The following is a 15,355-nucleotide window of genomic DNA, read 5'->3' on the forward strand; positions in this document are numbered from 1 at the left end:
AAAAGTCTACACTGAATACTGAATACACTCAGCAGTTAAAAATAAATGGATTAAATCCACAAGTAGCAACATGGTTACAGCCCCATCAATTATATGGTCAAATGTGTACCTCTGACCCAGCAATTGTATTTTTTCATTCACTGCACCAATGGCCCTTAATGAGAATACTAAACAAACTACAATACGTACTGCATAAGAGACTGTGTAGTCTCAGTCTTCTCATAAGAAGACTCAGGTAGATTCCTGAGTTCCAACACGAAAAGATCTCAAAATCATTCTGTTACGGGAAAAAAACTGCTGAACAATGTGTATGGTATGATGTCATTAACGTAGAAGAGAAAAAGCTGCTCTTTTTTTAATTCTGTATTACCTGTATATACATGAATCTACACAGAGAATGGTCTGGAAAGACCACAACAAACTGGTAACATCAGTTTCTGTGAGTAGGTCAGGGGGGCCTTTATTCTGCCTGTACTGTTTGAGTATTTGACATGCAAGTGTGCATTCTGGGCCACCTGCAGAGCTGTAGCACACAGTCACACAGAGTGTGCACTACACAACTCCAGGAGCTGCCAGGCACAGGGACTCCAAAGTGAATGGTGCTCCCTAAAGCTCATCTACACAACTAGATGCCACAGCTCTGATGCTCGTGTAATTAAAAATCAACAGAAGTGAGTGGAAAAGGATGGTGAATGGACTGCAAACCAGCATATAGGAACATTCCGGGGCCATGGAAATGTCTTGATTGGAATGATGGTTACAAAGTACACAGCAGTCCCCCCTCAGAAATAAACACTTCATAAGTTTTAAGTTGTGCACCATTCTAAAGAGCGTGATGAAATGTGCCATCCCGTTCTGTCCCACCTGGGATGTGAACCATCCCTTTGTCCAACATATCCACACTGCATAAGCCACACCCTGGTTACTCACTTGTAGCTCTCTCAATTATCAGATTGACCGTCATGGTATCACAGGGCTACTGTTCAAGTAACCACTGTTTTACTTAATAATAAACCCAAAGTGCAAGAGTAGTGATGCTGGCAACTGGGATAAGCCAAAGAGAAGCCAAATACATGCCTAAGAGAAGTTATTAATCTCTCATGGCACCTATCAGTTACAACTTTATCATAGGTGCTTATATACAGGAAAAAAAAACAGTCTGTATAGGGTTTGGAATTAGCTGTGGCTTCAGGCACCCACTGGCTCTTGGAACATATCCCTGAGGGTAATGGGGGGACTACTGTGCGTATTTTTTCAAAACTCATCCAACCACTCATGGGAAATCTGTGCATTTTATCGTGTCAACTATGTGTCAAAAAGTTAGTTTTAACTCCAGCCTGGGTAACAAGAGTGAAACTCCGTCTCAAAAAAAAAAAAAAAAAAAGACACAATAAAAATTGTTTTTCAATTAAAAAAAAAAAAAAAAGTTAGTTTTAAAATAAATATATAAACAAAATATCATTGAGAGGGCCTGGAATAAGGCACCCAGAATTGCAGAACCTAGGCACCCCTAAACAAGAGACCTGCTGGTTGTACAGTCCTAAAACAGGAGAAAGTAATTTACTTCTTCAAGGCTTCCTATACAATGCCAGATTTTGATTATTACTCTTATTTTTCACATGAAGAAACTAAGGCCCCAAGAGATTAATATAAAGCCATAAAATAAACAATAAATTGAATTTCTCTTGGTTTTGAGTCTAATTTTCCAACCATAGGTAGAAATTTGTCTTTCAAATTTCTAGTGGACATCCAAAAACCCTGCCAGCACTACCTTAAGTGTACAACCCCTTTCAAAGGCAACTCCACTTATGCATGATAAAAATCCTCAAAGAACTCATAAAAGGTCAAGTTTTAATCTGGCAGGCAAAGTAACCTAACAGGCACTGCAACCCAGCGAACGGAAACAGCAGCCTGGAGCTCCAGACTTCAGAGATTCAGCCAAGGCAGAGAACAGGTAGAATTCCAGCCCTTACAGAAAAGCAAAGGCACAAACAGGCTCGGACTACAGATCTAAGATTCAAGAACCAGGATAAAAATGAAAAAGTGTTCTCTAGACAAAACTACCCTCTTCCTTCTCAAGTGATAGAAAAAGCCAATGGGAGAAGGACCAAAACGGGATGATCCCACGCAACAGCCGAAGGAGCAAGCTCCTGACAGCCAACACGCAAGCAACATGGGAAGGTGGTAGCATGGCTACAGGAAACCAAGACCTCACCCCCTTAGCCATTGCTTTAACGTGCCCAGACCAAAGAACCGGGGTTGCCTCGCATGGCAGAAAAAAAAAAAAAAAAAGGGCAGAGAGAGAGAGAACTTGAAGAACAGGGGAAATCCAGCAACCTTCCCTAACACTAGAGTGGCTGACACTGCTCCATGTCAAATGTGGCAAACCTTGCCTGCCCATTCATTCTTGCAATAGACATTAATGGCTCCACCGCTGTGAGCCAGGCAACATTCTGAGGATTTAGCAGTGAATAGTCATGGACCTTAGTTCCACTTGGGAAGGAAGGAAACTTCCTTTCTTTCCAAACGTCTTGTTTCCCCTCTGAGAGTCCCCTTTAAATGGTACCCATTGGAGCCTTCAAAACTCTCCCAAATTTCTCCCACAGGCTTCTTTGACCTTTCTGCTTTATCCCCAAAACCACGGAATTTATGGCTCCAATTTCCCAATACTGAGAAAAGACAAAAAAGACCTAAAGTGAATAGGGCACGAGACATAAAATTCGATGCTCCTTTGTATTTTATGTGCATCCCTTCACAGCCACACTGTCAGCACCTCAATAACAAATGACGGTGTGTTTCATACTATTTCGTGGCCCCAGTGCTGACTAAGGTTCTCTACCCACAGTAGATGGAAGGTCTTCCTAATCCCAAGGCCTGGCACGGGAATTTAATGGCAAGCATTCGTTACCAGCATCCTCCTCTCGGGACACTTTCCAGTCCAGGGTGACCTCCCGGACAGGTTCGCTATCAGGCGCCTCGGAAAACAGTGATTTGGGGTGATCTGAAACACATACTCTTCCGTCTGCCAGGGCCTGCCCGCCACACCTGCCCTCTGCCAGGACCTGCCTCCCTCGCCCCTTCAGCACCTAACGCAGAGCCGCCTCCCGGCGAGCCGGGATCCGGCAGCATCAAGCCGGCGCCGCGCCCCCGCTCGCGCCCGCGCCCCGGCGCGCTCCGGACCCCGAGATCCCTCGCGGCCCGGGCTCAGCCGCATCCCCACCGCCTGGTCCTCCTCGCAGCCGCGCGGGTGCAGCGGCCCCGGCTCCCCGCGCCCTCCCCGCCTCCAGCGGCCCCCCACCCGCAGGCTCCCGGGTCCCGGGTCCCGGGTCCCGGCGCAGCGCAGACTCCCGTCCCGCACCTCGCGGGCGCCAGGCTCCAGCCCCGCTCTGCTCCCCGCAGCCCCGGCGGCCGCCGCGGACCCCCACCTTGCTCACTTCCCGGCCGGAGCAGGGGGCGTCGGGAAGGTCTCCGGCGGCCTCACTCCTCCGCCCGCTCCGGCCAGGCCCCCTCGGCTGAGGCAGCAGCGGCACCCACTCAGGCCCCGGAGCCGCCCCCGCGGCGAACGTTCGCAGCGCCCGGCTCGCGCCGCTTCCCCGCCCGGCACGCGCAGCGCCCGCCCCCGGCGCGAGGGCGCGAGGGCGCGAGGGCGGAGGGCGGAGAGCGGAGGTGGCGGGGGGTGGGGGGACGCGCGCCCGGCGCGCGCGCGCGGCCGGGGGCGGGGCTTCTGCGCGTGGGGAGGGGGCGGGAGCAGCCGAGCACCCCCTCGACCCCGCCCCCGCGGCCGCGCCCCGCCCCCCGGTCGTCCGCGGGTTCCGGGCAGGCGGGAAGCTGACTCCTTCCAGGCTTCTCCCGCTCGCTGGCGCCGGGCCGGGTGCCTTTCCATGCGCAGGTATCTGCCCGCGGGGTGCCCGGCCCGACGTGACTACAGGGCAAAGAATGCAAAGAGCCACCCCGTGAATCATTCCCAGCGCCTGAGCACGAGCCTCTGCCCGAGTGACCCCTGTGAACTCCGCAAGCTCGTTGGGCAGCGGCGTGCGCCCCGCACTGCACCAGGTGCCTATGGGCGCACGGTCACGATCACGGTCACGGCGCCTGGGCTCGAGGCGCCCATAACTTAGCGGGGAAAACAGCCATGTACACAACCAGGTCCGGTGACCCGTGCAGAGCCAAGCCTCGGTGCGGTGCTTTGGGAAGGCACAGGAGCTAGAGATGATTTCTACTTGGACGCCGCGGAGGGCTTCCTGGAAGAAGCGGCATTTATGATCAGCCTCGAAGGAAGAAAAGTCTTAGGAAGAAAAAGGGAGGACATCAGGGCTGGGAAAACAGCTTGGGCAAAGGAGCCAGGGGCAGCCAGGTTTACCTTCTCAGCGCCAATTTTTTTGTGTTTTACTGCTATCCATCTTTTATAGAATTCTTTCCAAACTATGTGAAATGCAGGAGATAGTGCCAAATTAGGAATAGGTAGGACTTTTTAAATGGCTCAAATGGTCATTTTTCTCAGTTATTTAAGACTCAAAACAGCAACGTCCTTAATTTAAGTGCTGTTGGTCAATGATGAAGGCTGTAAGCTCCCGAGCTAAGCAACCCCAGGCCTGCGTGCTGGGAGTATGGTTTTCACTGTTTTTTGGCACCTTATGGTAAGGCAGATCGTGCCACCTCCTGCTGCTGTCTGCCTGCCTGCCTTTAGAACACCCTCTTCCTCCTCTCCTCTTTTTATTTTTAAACTCCTATGGTGAAGGAAATGCTGATAACCAACTTTGTTAAATGGGAACAAATAGGTTCCTCAAAAGATGGGCATTTTCTGGCTGGACACTGTGGCTCCCCCTGTAATCCTAGCACTTTGGGAGGCTGCGGTGAGCAGATCACTTGAGGTCAGGGATTCGAGACCAGCCTGGCCAACATGTCAAAACCCCGTCTTTACTAAAAATACAAAAATTACCTGGGCATGATAGCATACGCCTGTGATCCCAAGCCTGTAACCCCAGCAGTTACTTGGGAGGCTGAGGCAGGAGAATGGCTTGAACCCAGGAGGCAGAGGTTGCAGTGGGCTGAAATTGTGCCACTGTACTCCAGCATGGGCAACAGAGTGAGACTCCGCCTCAAAAAAGCAAAACAAAACAAAAAGATGGGCATTTTACCTTTCATACATAAAGTGTGTGAATATTTTCATGCTTTAGGAGACTTATCTCTTGTAGGCACGGTCTTTGCTATGTTTTGAACATATTAAGATACTCAGAATACAGGTAAGAGACATCTAGCTTCTTCATTTGCCCTTTTTGAGCACCCACTATGTGGAAGGCATTAAGAGGGTAAATATTGATTCTGTTCTTTGGAGAAAAGATGTGTAAATAATATAAAATAAATGTGTAAATATTGCTTGCTATGTTTGTCCTATCGATTGAAACCAAGGTAATTTCAATATGTGGACTAGACAAGCATGAACCATAAGGGAATTAAATACTTCAAGTACACTTGTATTCGCATCTCTCCATCTCTGTTCTGTATTTCTTCACCTCCCACATCCTCAGAAAACTTTTCAAACATCTTTCAATCATTCTCCCCCTCTCACTCCAAAATTACCAACTTGTCTTTACTTGTCTCTTTCCTTCATCATCTTGTCCTCAAGAAAAACGGGAGAACCCCTTTCTCTGTCTCTCTGGATTCTGCTTCAGTTACTAGTCCTTCTCCGTGTTTCCCTTCACAAATGTCTTGAAAGTCACCTTCTCTCATCTCTACCTCCTTGGCAGCTCCTCAGCTCCTCAAACCTGTGGAGTTTCTGTCCACACCGCATCACTGCACTGCTCTGTCATGAGTGGCCTGTTGGATCCTAAATACCACAAGCCATATTTGAGTCCCCCTATTGTCAGAACTCTCAGTGACATTTGACAACACAGAGCAGTCCACTCTTTCTGGAACTCCCTCGGTGACATGGCATGACTCCCCTCTTAACCTCTGTGACCACTTCTCAGTCTCACAGATTCTCTCCTCTGCTCATTTCACTCCACACATCCTCCCTGTCTGCATCTGCTGCATATCAGCAACACCCAAGTGCTCTATCTCCAGCTCAGGCCACTCATCTGGGTTCCTTATTCACAAAAGCCTGCTGGACTTCTGTACCTGGGTGTCCTAGAGACACCCACAGTCTACACATCTAAACTACTGTCCAAACAGTTGCCCAATTCAGAATCCTGGGAGCCATTCTTCATTCCTTCTTCTCCCTCCACCCCTCTGCCCTGACTCCATACCCGACAACCGCGAAGTCCCATTGATGCTGCGTCATAAAAAAATACCTAGAATCTGTCCCTCTTATCCCCTCTTTCCCCTAAACTAATGCAGCAGCTTTTTTTTTTTCTTTTTGAGATGGAGTCTTGCTCTGTTACCCAGGCTGGAGTGCAGTGGCGTGATCTTGGCTCACTGCAACCTCTGCCTCCCAGGTTCAAGCGATTCTCCTGCCTCAGCCTCCCAAGTAGCTGGGATTACTGGCTCCTGCCTAACCAGGCTAATTTTTATACATGTAGCAGAGATGGGGTTTCACCATGTTGGCCAGGCTGGTCTCCAACTCCTGGCCTCAAGTGATGCGCCCTCATCGGCCTCTGGATTAGAGGCATGAGCCACTGCGCCCAGCTGGGAACACTTATTCTTAAAGCCCTGAGCTGTTATGTAAAATATGTAAGTCCCCAGAAAGGGCCTACATGGAGGAGAGCACCTAGCTGATCCTTGCTGGTATGAATGAAACTGTCATAAATGCCCTATATTACCCCAAACATAAGCTGAATACCACTGAGTGACCTCAGTTGAAGCCATGTGGAACAGAAGAATCATCCAGCCAAGCCCTACCCAAATTCCTAACCCCAAAGACTGTGAAATTATAATTAAAATGGTTCTTACTTTAGCCCATTCTTTTTAGGGTAGATGTTTTATTATGGCGTCTGGTAGCCAAAATGTTGGCATCAGACTTCTCAAGAGCAACATACAAAGCCAGGCAGTAGCGATACAGCATTTTCAGCATTTTCTAGAAACTTAAGGAACAAAGATGCAAGCGAAGGATTTTATATCCATCCATTCGTGCTGTTTTTAAAACATCCAGTCGATAAAAAAGAACTGTTTACAAAATGCATGACTCAGAGAATGCTGTACATACAAGCCCATCTTAAGTGTCTAGTAGAGCAGGGTCAGCAAATTTTCTAAAGCATCTGATAGTAAACATTTTGGGTTTGGTAGCCTAACTACACCAGCCTGCTGCTGTAGCACAAAAGCAACCATACATGATATGTTAATAAGTGATCCTTGGGCAGATCATCAGGTCAGGAGTTTGAGATTGGCCTGGCCAATATGCGGAAACCGTGTCTCTACTGAAAATACAGAAATTAGCCAGGCATGGTGGTGGGCGCCTGTAATCCCAGCTACTCAAGAGGCTGAGGCAGAAGGATTGCTTGAAACAGGAAGGCGGTGGTTGCAGTGAGCCAAGATCGTGCCACGCCACTGCACTCCAGCCTGGGTGAAAGAGTGAAACTCCATCTCAAAAAAAATTTTTACATTTCATATTTCCTTTGACACATCTCCTTCACAGGTAGTTTGACTATATGAGTGTAATTATCTTTTGAAATTTAAGATTTTGCCTAGATGCTATTAGGAGATATTGACCAGACGTTTCAATCCCCACAAATGGCTTGTTATATGACTGAATGAAAATATGTTTGCTGCTTCGATCACGTACACCTCGAAGGAAGGGGTAATTTTATAGAGGCTGTCATAGTTCATCATTGTCAATAAACTTTGACCTGACCTTTAAAAGAAAGATTACGTTCTGACAAAATTATATTTACAAAAACAGACATTGGTCTGGTTTTGGCTCATGAGCTATAGTTTGCCACCCCTATACTAGAGGAAAATAAATAAATTTATTAAGTAAGCACCTCACAAAACACAAGGCCAGTATGGTTTAAGAAAATAATATACCATGATCCAAGCGGGGTTTGTGTATTAGTCCACTAGAGCTGCCATCACAAAGTATTCAGATTGGTTGGTTTAAAGAACAGAAATGTATTTTCTCACAGTTCTGGAGGCAACAAGTTCCAGATCAAGGAGCTGGCAAGGGTGGGGCGTGGTGGTTCATGCTTGTCATCTCCATACTTTGGGAAGCAGAGGAAGAAGAAGTACTTGAGCCTACGAGTTCAGGACCAGACTGGGCAACACAGTAAGACCCCATCTCTAAAAAAAAAAAAAAAAAAAAAANAGACAGAGTGTTGTTCTGTTGCCCAAGCTGGAGTGCAGAGGTGTGATCTCAGGTCACTGTAACCTCTGCCTCCCAGGTTCAAGTGATTCTCCTGCCTCAGCTTTCCAAGTAACTGGGATTACAGGCACCTGCCACCACACTCAGCTAATTTTTGTTTGATTTTTAGTAAAGACAGGGTTGATCTCAAACTCGTGACCTCGGGTGATTCACCCGCCTTAGCCTCCCCAAGTGCTGGGATTACAGGCACGAGCCACCACACCCAGCCCCGCCCAAAAATTGTTTTTAAATAGTCAGGCATGGTGGTGCGTGTCTGTGGTCCCAACTACTCAGGAGGCTGAGGCAGGAGGATCCCTCGAGCCCAGGAGTTCGAGGCTGCAGTGAGTCGAGATAGTGCCACTGCACTCTAAAGCAAGACAAAGCAAGACTCCATCTCAAAAAAAAAAAAAAAAAAAAGAAGTTGGCGGGGTCAGTTGTTCTGAGGCCTCCCTCTTTGGTTTGTAGGTGGCTGCTTTCTCCCTGTGTCTTAATGTGCTCCCTCTCTACTGTACATGTGTGCACCCTAGCCTCCTCTTCCTAAAGCACACTAGTCCTATTGAAGTAGGACCCATCTATAATAACCTCATTTAACTTAATTACCTCTTGAAAGACCCTAGCTCCAAATATAGATACATTCTGAGGTACGGGGGATTAGGACTTCAACAACCTAAATGTAAAAGCTAAGACTATGAAACTCTTAGAAGAAAACATAGGTATAAATCTTCATTACCTTGGGGCTGATAAAAGCAAATGACAAAAGAAAATATAGCCACACTGATGTTATCAAAATTTAAAACGTTTGTATGTCAAAAAATACCATCAAGAAGATGGAAAGACAGCCTACAGAATGGACAAAAATATTTCCAGATGATATATATAATAAGGAACTTATGTCCAAAATATATAAGGAATAACTAGACACAACAATTATAAAACAAATCAGCCGGGCGCGATGGCTCACACCTGTAATCCCAGCACTTTGGGAGACTGAGGCTGGCAGGACACCTGAGGTCGGGAGTTTGACATCAGCCTGACCAACATGGAGAAACCCTGTCTCCACTAAAAATGCAAAATTAGCCGGGTGTGGTGATGCATTCATGCAATCCCAGCTTTTCGGGAGACTGAGCAGAATTGCTTGAAGCCGGGAGGCAGAGGTTGCCGTGAGCCGAGATTGCTCCACTGCACGCCAGCCTGGGCAACAAGAGTGAAATTTCATCTTATCTTTGCCCTATTGCAAAATGGACAAGATATTTGATGAGACATTTCTTCAAAGAAGATATACAGAAGGCCAAGAGGCACACAGAAAGATGCTTGACTTGATGAACTACTGGGGATATGCAAATCAAAAACGCAGCGAGATACCACTTCATCCCCCCAGATGACTATGTTATTGGGCAATAAAAAAAAGAACGGAGTGCTGCCACATGCTGCCACGTGGATACACCCAGAAAACATGACATGCTAAGTGAAAGAAGCCAGCCACTGAAGACCACATATAGTGTGATTCCATTTTATTTTATATTATTTTTTTCTTTTTTTGAGACAGAGTCCTGGACTGTCGCCCGGGCTGCAGTGCAATGACACAATCTCAGCTCACTGTAAGCTCCACCTCCCGGGTTCACATGATTCTCCTGCCTCAGCCTCCCAAGTAGCTGGAATTACAGGTGCACACTACCATGCCCAGCTAATTTTTGTGTTTTTTTAAGTAGAGATGGGATTTCACTATGTTGGCCAGACTGGTCTTGAACTCCTGACCTCATGATCTGCCCGCCTCAGCCTCTCAAAGTGCAGGGATTACAGGCATGAGCCACTGCCCAGACTGATTCCATTTTACGAAATGTCCAGAATAGGCAAATCCACAGAGACAGAAAGGGTATCAGTCAATGCGTGGGGCTGGAGAGGTGGGAAGGAATGAGGAGGAGCTGCCAGTGGGTATGGGATTGCTTTTGGAAGTGATGAGAATGTTCTAAAGTTGATTGTGGGGATGGTTGCACAACTCTTGTTAATATACTACAAACTATTTAATTGTAAACTTTACCTAGGTGAATTATACAGTTTGTAAATTATATCTAATAAAGTTGTTGTTTTATTTTTCACTGTTGCCGTTGTTTCAGACAGGGCATACTCTGCTGTCATGCTGGACTGCAGTGTCACCCAGCTCACTGCAGCCTTGCCCTCCCAGGCTGAAGCCATCCTCCCACTCCAGCCTCTCTCACAAGTAGCTGGGACCACAGGCGTGCACCATTGCCCCCAGCTAATTTTTTTTACTTTTTTTTTGCAGGAACAAGGTGTCACTATGTTGTCTAAGCTGGTCTTGAACTGCTGGGCTCAAGTCATCTTCCTGCCTTGTCCTCCCAAAGTGCTGGGATTACAGGTATGTGCCATTGCACCCAGCCAGCTGTTCCCATCAAAAAAATAAAACTATGAAACCCTCCTCAAAGATGCATATGTATACTTGAACAAGACATCACTTGGTTTTGTTTAAAATATCTCAATGTTGTTAACAGTTCTCCTTATGTTAATTTATAAATTTAATATGATTCTCCAAAAAATATAAACAAATTCTTTTCTGTAGCTATACAAGTTGATACCAAAGTTTATGTGGAAAAAAAATAAACACTCAAGGATAACCAGTAAGACACAGAAAAGGAAGGGATATGAGAGGAGACCAGCCCTAGCAAATATTAAAACATGCTATAGAGCTTTCTGAATGAAAACAGTGTGGTTCTGTTTCATTTGATTTCATAGGCAAACCAATGAAATCAAATAGAAACTTCAGAAATTAACTTACTGCTTATGAAAATCCAGTAGACAATAAACAGTCAAATGACTGAGGCAAAGATGGGCTTTTTAATAAATGGTGTTGGGAGGCAGGGCTCAGTGGCTCATGCCTGTAATCCCAGCACTTTGGGAGGTTGAGGCAGGTGGATCACTTCGGGTCAGGAGTCTGAGACCAACCTGGCCAACATCGTGAAACCCTGTCTCTATTAAAAACTACACAAATTAGCTGGGTATGGTGGTGGGCACCTGTAATGCCAGCCACTCAGGCGGCTGAGGTAGGAGAATCTCTTGAACCCGGGAGGAAGAGGTTGCAGTGAGCCGAGATCACTGCCATTGCATTCCAGCCTGGGAAACAGAGCAAGACTCTGTTTCAAAAAAAAAATGGTATTGGGGCAATTGAATATTTGTACTCTGTTGGTGAGATTATGGAAAAACACATTGCTGTAAGAAATGAAAAATAGTATAGCCCTTATGGAGAAGCATTTGGTAAGATTTAAAGAAACAATTTGTACATTTACATTTCAACCTAGCACTCCCACTTCTAGGAATTTATGCTAAAGATACCTCCAAAATACATAGGCATGCTTACATATGTAAGTTTCTTCGTTGCACCATAATTTGCAAAAATATTTGTATTTGCATGGGAAACTAACTAAACACCCAAACATAAAAGATTGATTGACTACACTATGGTACTTAAATACAATGGGATATTATGAGGCCATCAAAAGGAATTCAGAAGATTTTTACTGACTGATCCAGTCATTATCAAGATATACGACTGGGTTTTTTTGTCGTGTTTTTTTTTGTTTTGAGACAGGGTCTTGCTCTGTAATCCAGGCTGGAGTGCAGTGGTGCCATCATATGTCACTGCCACCTGGACCTCCCCAGGCTCAGGTAATCCTCCCACCTGAGCCTCCCGAGTAGCTGAGACTACAGGTACATGCCTCTATGCCCAGCTTATTTTTTTTGTAGAGACAGGGTTTCACCATGTTGCCCAGGCTCAGAAATTTCAATTCTTAGAACTTATTTTATTGAAACATTGTTATGTGTAATTAAGTGTATGCAATAGAATATCTTACCAGAGTTATTTCTCAAAACCAAAATTCAAAAAAATACTTACAGAGCTCTGATTAAATTATGTGATAGAAGAGTCCCAAATCCTTAAAATAACACTGTAAAAGAATGTTTTAGATAATATAAAATGGTATATGTAGTATGGCTCAAATTTTGTTTAAAAATATGTGTGAGAGACCAGGCATAGTGGCTCACCCCTGTAATCCCAGCACTTTGGGAGGCTAAGTCAATTGAATCACCTGAGGTCAGGAGTCCCACAGCAGCCTGGCCAACATGGTGAAACCCTGTCCACTAAAAATACAAAAAAAGCAAAGAATTAGCTGGGTGTGGTGGTGCATGCTTGTAGTCCCAGCTACATGGGAGGCTGAGGTAGAAGAATTGCTTGAACCCCAAAGGCGGAGGTTGCAGTGAGCTGAGATCCATCATTGCACTCAGCCTGGGCAACAGAGCAAGACTCCATCTCAAAAAAAAAAAAAAATGTGCGAGACATCATAATAGAAAAAGGTGCAAGCATTTTATGGAAGAGAAAACACATGGCCAATAAACATAGAAAAAGATCCTCAATTTCATTATTATTCAGGAAAATGCAAATTAATACTACAAAGTTGTACAGCTACTAGCATGGCAAGTTTTAAAGTTTCACAATTCCAAATGTTGGAAAAAAGGCTAATCAATTGGAAACTCCTATACAGTAATGGTGAGAGTATAAATCAGTACAACCATTTTGCCAATACTTAACAGAGTTGAAATTCTACATACCTTATATCCAGCTATTCAACCCCGAAGGTACTCTTCACGCATGCAGCAAGGGGAATGTACAATCACTGCACTGTCCTTAGTACTTTTTTTCTGGGGGCAGAGTCTCGCTCTGTCACCCAGGCTGGAGTGAAGTGGCATAATCTTGGCTCACTGCAACCTCCGCCTCCCGGGTTTAAGCAATTCTCGTGCCTCAGCATCCAGGGTAGCTGGGATCACAAGTGTGCACCAGCACGCCCAACTAATTTTTGTATTTCATAGAGACAGGGTTTCACCATGTTGCCCAGGCTGGTCTTGAACTCATGAGCTCAGGCAATCTGCCTGCCTCAGCCTCCCAAAGTGCTGGGATTACAGGCATGAGCCACCATGCCCAGCCTGTTCTTGGGACTTATGAAAACAATCCAAATGGCCAGCAAGAGAAAAATGAATGTATAAATGTGTATATCTCCACAGTGGAAATATTAAACAGCAGCAAAAATAAAAGAACATTTGCACAACACAACATGGATAAATTTAACCAACATTTTTCTTAGTGAAAAAAGCAAGAAACATATGACTCATAGCATGTTACCATTTTTACAAAGCTCAAAATCAAATAAACACAAACAATTTCTAAAATTACTTTAATAAGGCAAGGGAAAACAAAAATAAGGCAAGGGAATAATCCTCCACCCCATGAGAGAAAGTGGTAGACCAAGGGGTGCACTTAGGTAAATGACAATTACTGCCATTATTTATAATGTTTTGATTCTTGTGGGGGGAGTGTAATGTTACATATATTCTTTGAATATATCAAATATAATATTTTCAAAGATAATGGGAAAGTGTGTTTGTTGTGTTCCTTGAATAATACTGGATGAATATAAACCAAAATATTAGAAGAAGTTATCTCTCGGTAATAGGATTAAGAATTATTTTAATTTTCTTTGCATTTGTTTGTATTTTCAAACTTGTCTCAAATGAACATGTACTTTTTTGGAGGCAGGAAGAAAAATATTTCTAAAAATCTGTGCTAGAACCTGTTCTATTTCCATTCCACAGTCTGAACATCCAAGTCTTAATTACCATAGTGATAAATGATCTGGGGAAGAGGTGCGTGGTGGAATCGCCAAGGTCATGTGCCAGGTAGTGAGTGAGCTAAGAGTGGCAGGGAGGAGGCTACAGAAGGATGTGAGCGAGCTGCGTGGGAGGGCAGACACCTGCCCGCCGAGTGTCAATGTGGGCAGGAGGAAGGTAATAACAGCTGAAGGAAAACAATTTAATGAACCTGAAAACCATCCCTTAAAGTTATAAATAAAATCCACTGTCCAGCCTGCTCCGGCTTCTAACCTCCTCCTCCCACCTCCGCCCCCATCCCGCCAAAAATACCAAGAACATGCAGATAGCAATACTCAAAACAAAACATCATAATTGCATCTTTGTATCAAATTATTATACATTGACACCATAATGTGTGTCGTTCTGTTCTCTGCCATTTACAGATGGCGTGACAGGACTGGAAGAGGTCCAGGAGAGAGTAATTAAAATGATTAGCAGAAAGAGGGTCCTTCACAGGAGGCAAACAAAAACCAAAATCCATCCTTCAGGGGACGGTGAGAGCTTGGCTGCCAAAGGTCTGCACAGTCTGGACACAGACAATGTTGCCGAATCTCACAGTACCAGCCGTACGGGGTAGCACGCCATCAGTGTTGACAGAGGCAGATTTGGAAGAAATGAATAGGAACTGCTATTTTGCATGGCAAATAACAATGTGGAAATCCTTACCCCCAGAGGCTGAAGCCTGAGTCCTCGGTCTTGTCCAAATGTGGAAGGAAGCTGGCACAGAAAACCAGCTCGAACACCTCTGAGTGGGATTCGGAGGGCGGGGAAGAGAGGCAGTGCTGGATAGTGGTGTTGATCTTTACTCTGTAACATCCTGCGGATTATGAGAGCCTGTGACAAACTGCATGGAAAACCTTTCGAGACAAAGCTTTCTAAGATTTATCTCGTGAACAGCAGTTGTATTCTTCAATAAAACTGTCCTTAGGTGTCAAGCTGAAGTTTGGACTGGCTTGGATAGCTAGCGATACCTGTCGTAGTATTTTCCAGGTGCTGGGATTACAGGTGTGAGTAGCTATCATTCTGCCATACCATGCAAAGTTCATGAGGCCAGAGGCTTGATGGCACCCCAAAAGATCCCCAAGAATTACCCCAAGAAGGCAATCCAGAGGCTAGAGTGTCCAAGGAAGAGTGTCTTACAGGTTTCGTTAGTTTATCAAAGGCTGTTTATTTATGTAGTGTTGTCAAACACCTGAAAATGTCAACAAATTCTATGTTGACAAAACTTTCTAAACTGGCTCAAGGGTCATTCAAGCTGTTCTCACATACCTGTCACCTGGTATGCTTTTGAGAAAATATACCTGCACCCAAAGTTCATCTAGATGAACTAATTTTTTTTTTTTTTTTTTTTTTTTTTTTTTTGCTCTTGTT

The 15,355-nt window shown here is 45.2% G+C and overlaps 1 protein-coding gene across 21 annotated transcripts in view; it reads right to left on the minus strand.

Annotated features, from left to right (window-relative positions):
• DTNB (dystrobrevin beta) overlaps positions 1 to 14,719 on the minus strand; it is a 310,883-nt gene extending 296,164 nt beyond the window's left edge. For 14 of the 21 annotated variants that reach the window (XM_017527170.2, XM_017527229.2, XM_017527220.2 and 11 more), the window contains exon 1: positions 3,426 to 3,617. The gene's annotated coding sequence lies outside the window, so the exon portion shown is untranslated. Of the gene's footprint in view, positions 1 to 2,908; positions 2,932 to 3,045; positions 3,112 to 3,358; positions 3,378 to 3,425; positions 3,708 to 14,650 lie in introns of those variants that run through there. The other 7 variants (XM_017527155.2, XM_017527133.2, XM_017527168.2 and 4 more) reach the window with 7 other exon arrangements.
• Between the last annotated feature and the right edge of the window lie 636 nt (positions 14,720 to 15,355).

The sequence above is a fragment of the Cebus imitator genome, unplaced genomic scaffold, assembly GCF_001604975.1.
Source record: "Cebus imitator isolate Cc_AM_T3 unplaced genomic scaffold, Cebus_imitator-1.0 Scaffold1, whole genome shotgun sequence".
NCBI classification, from domain to species: Eukaryota; Metazoa; Chordata; class Mammalia; order Primates; family Cebidae; genus Cebus; species Cebus imitator.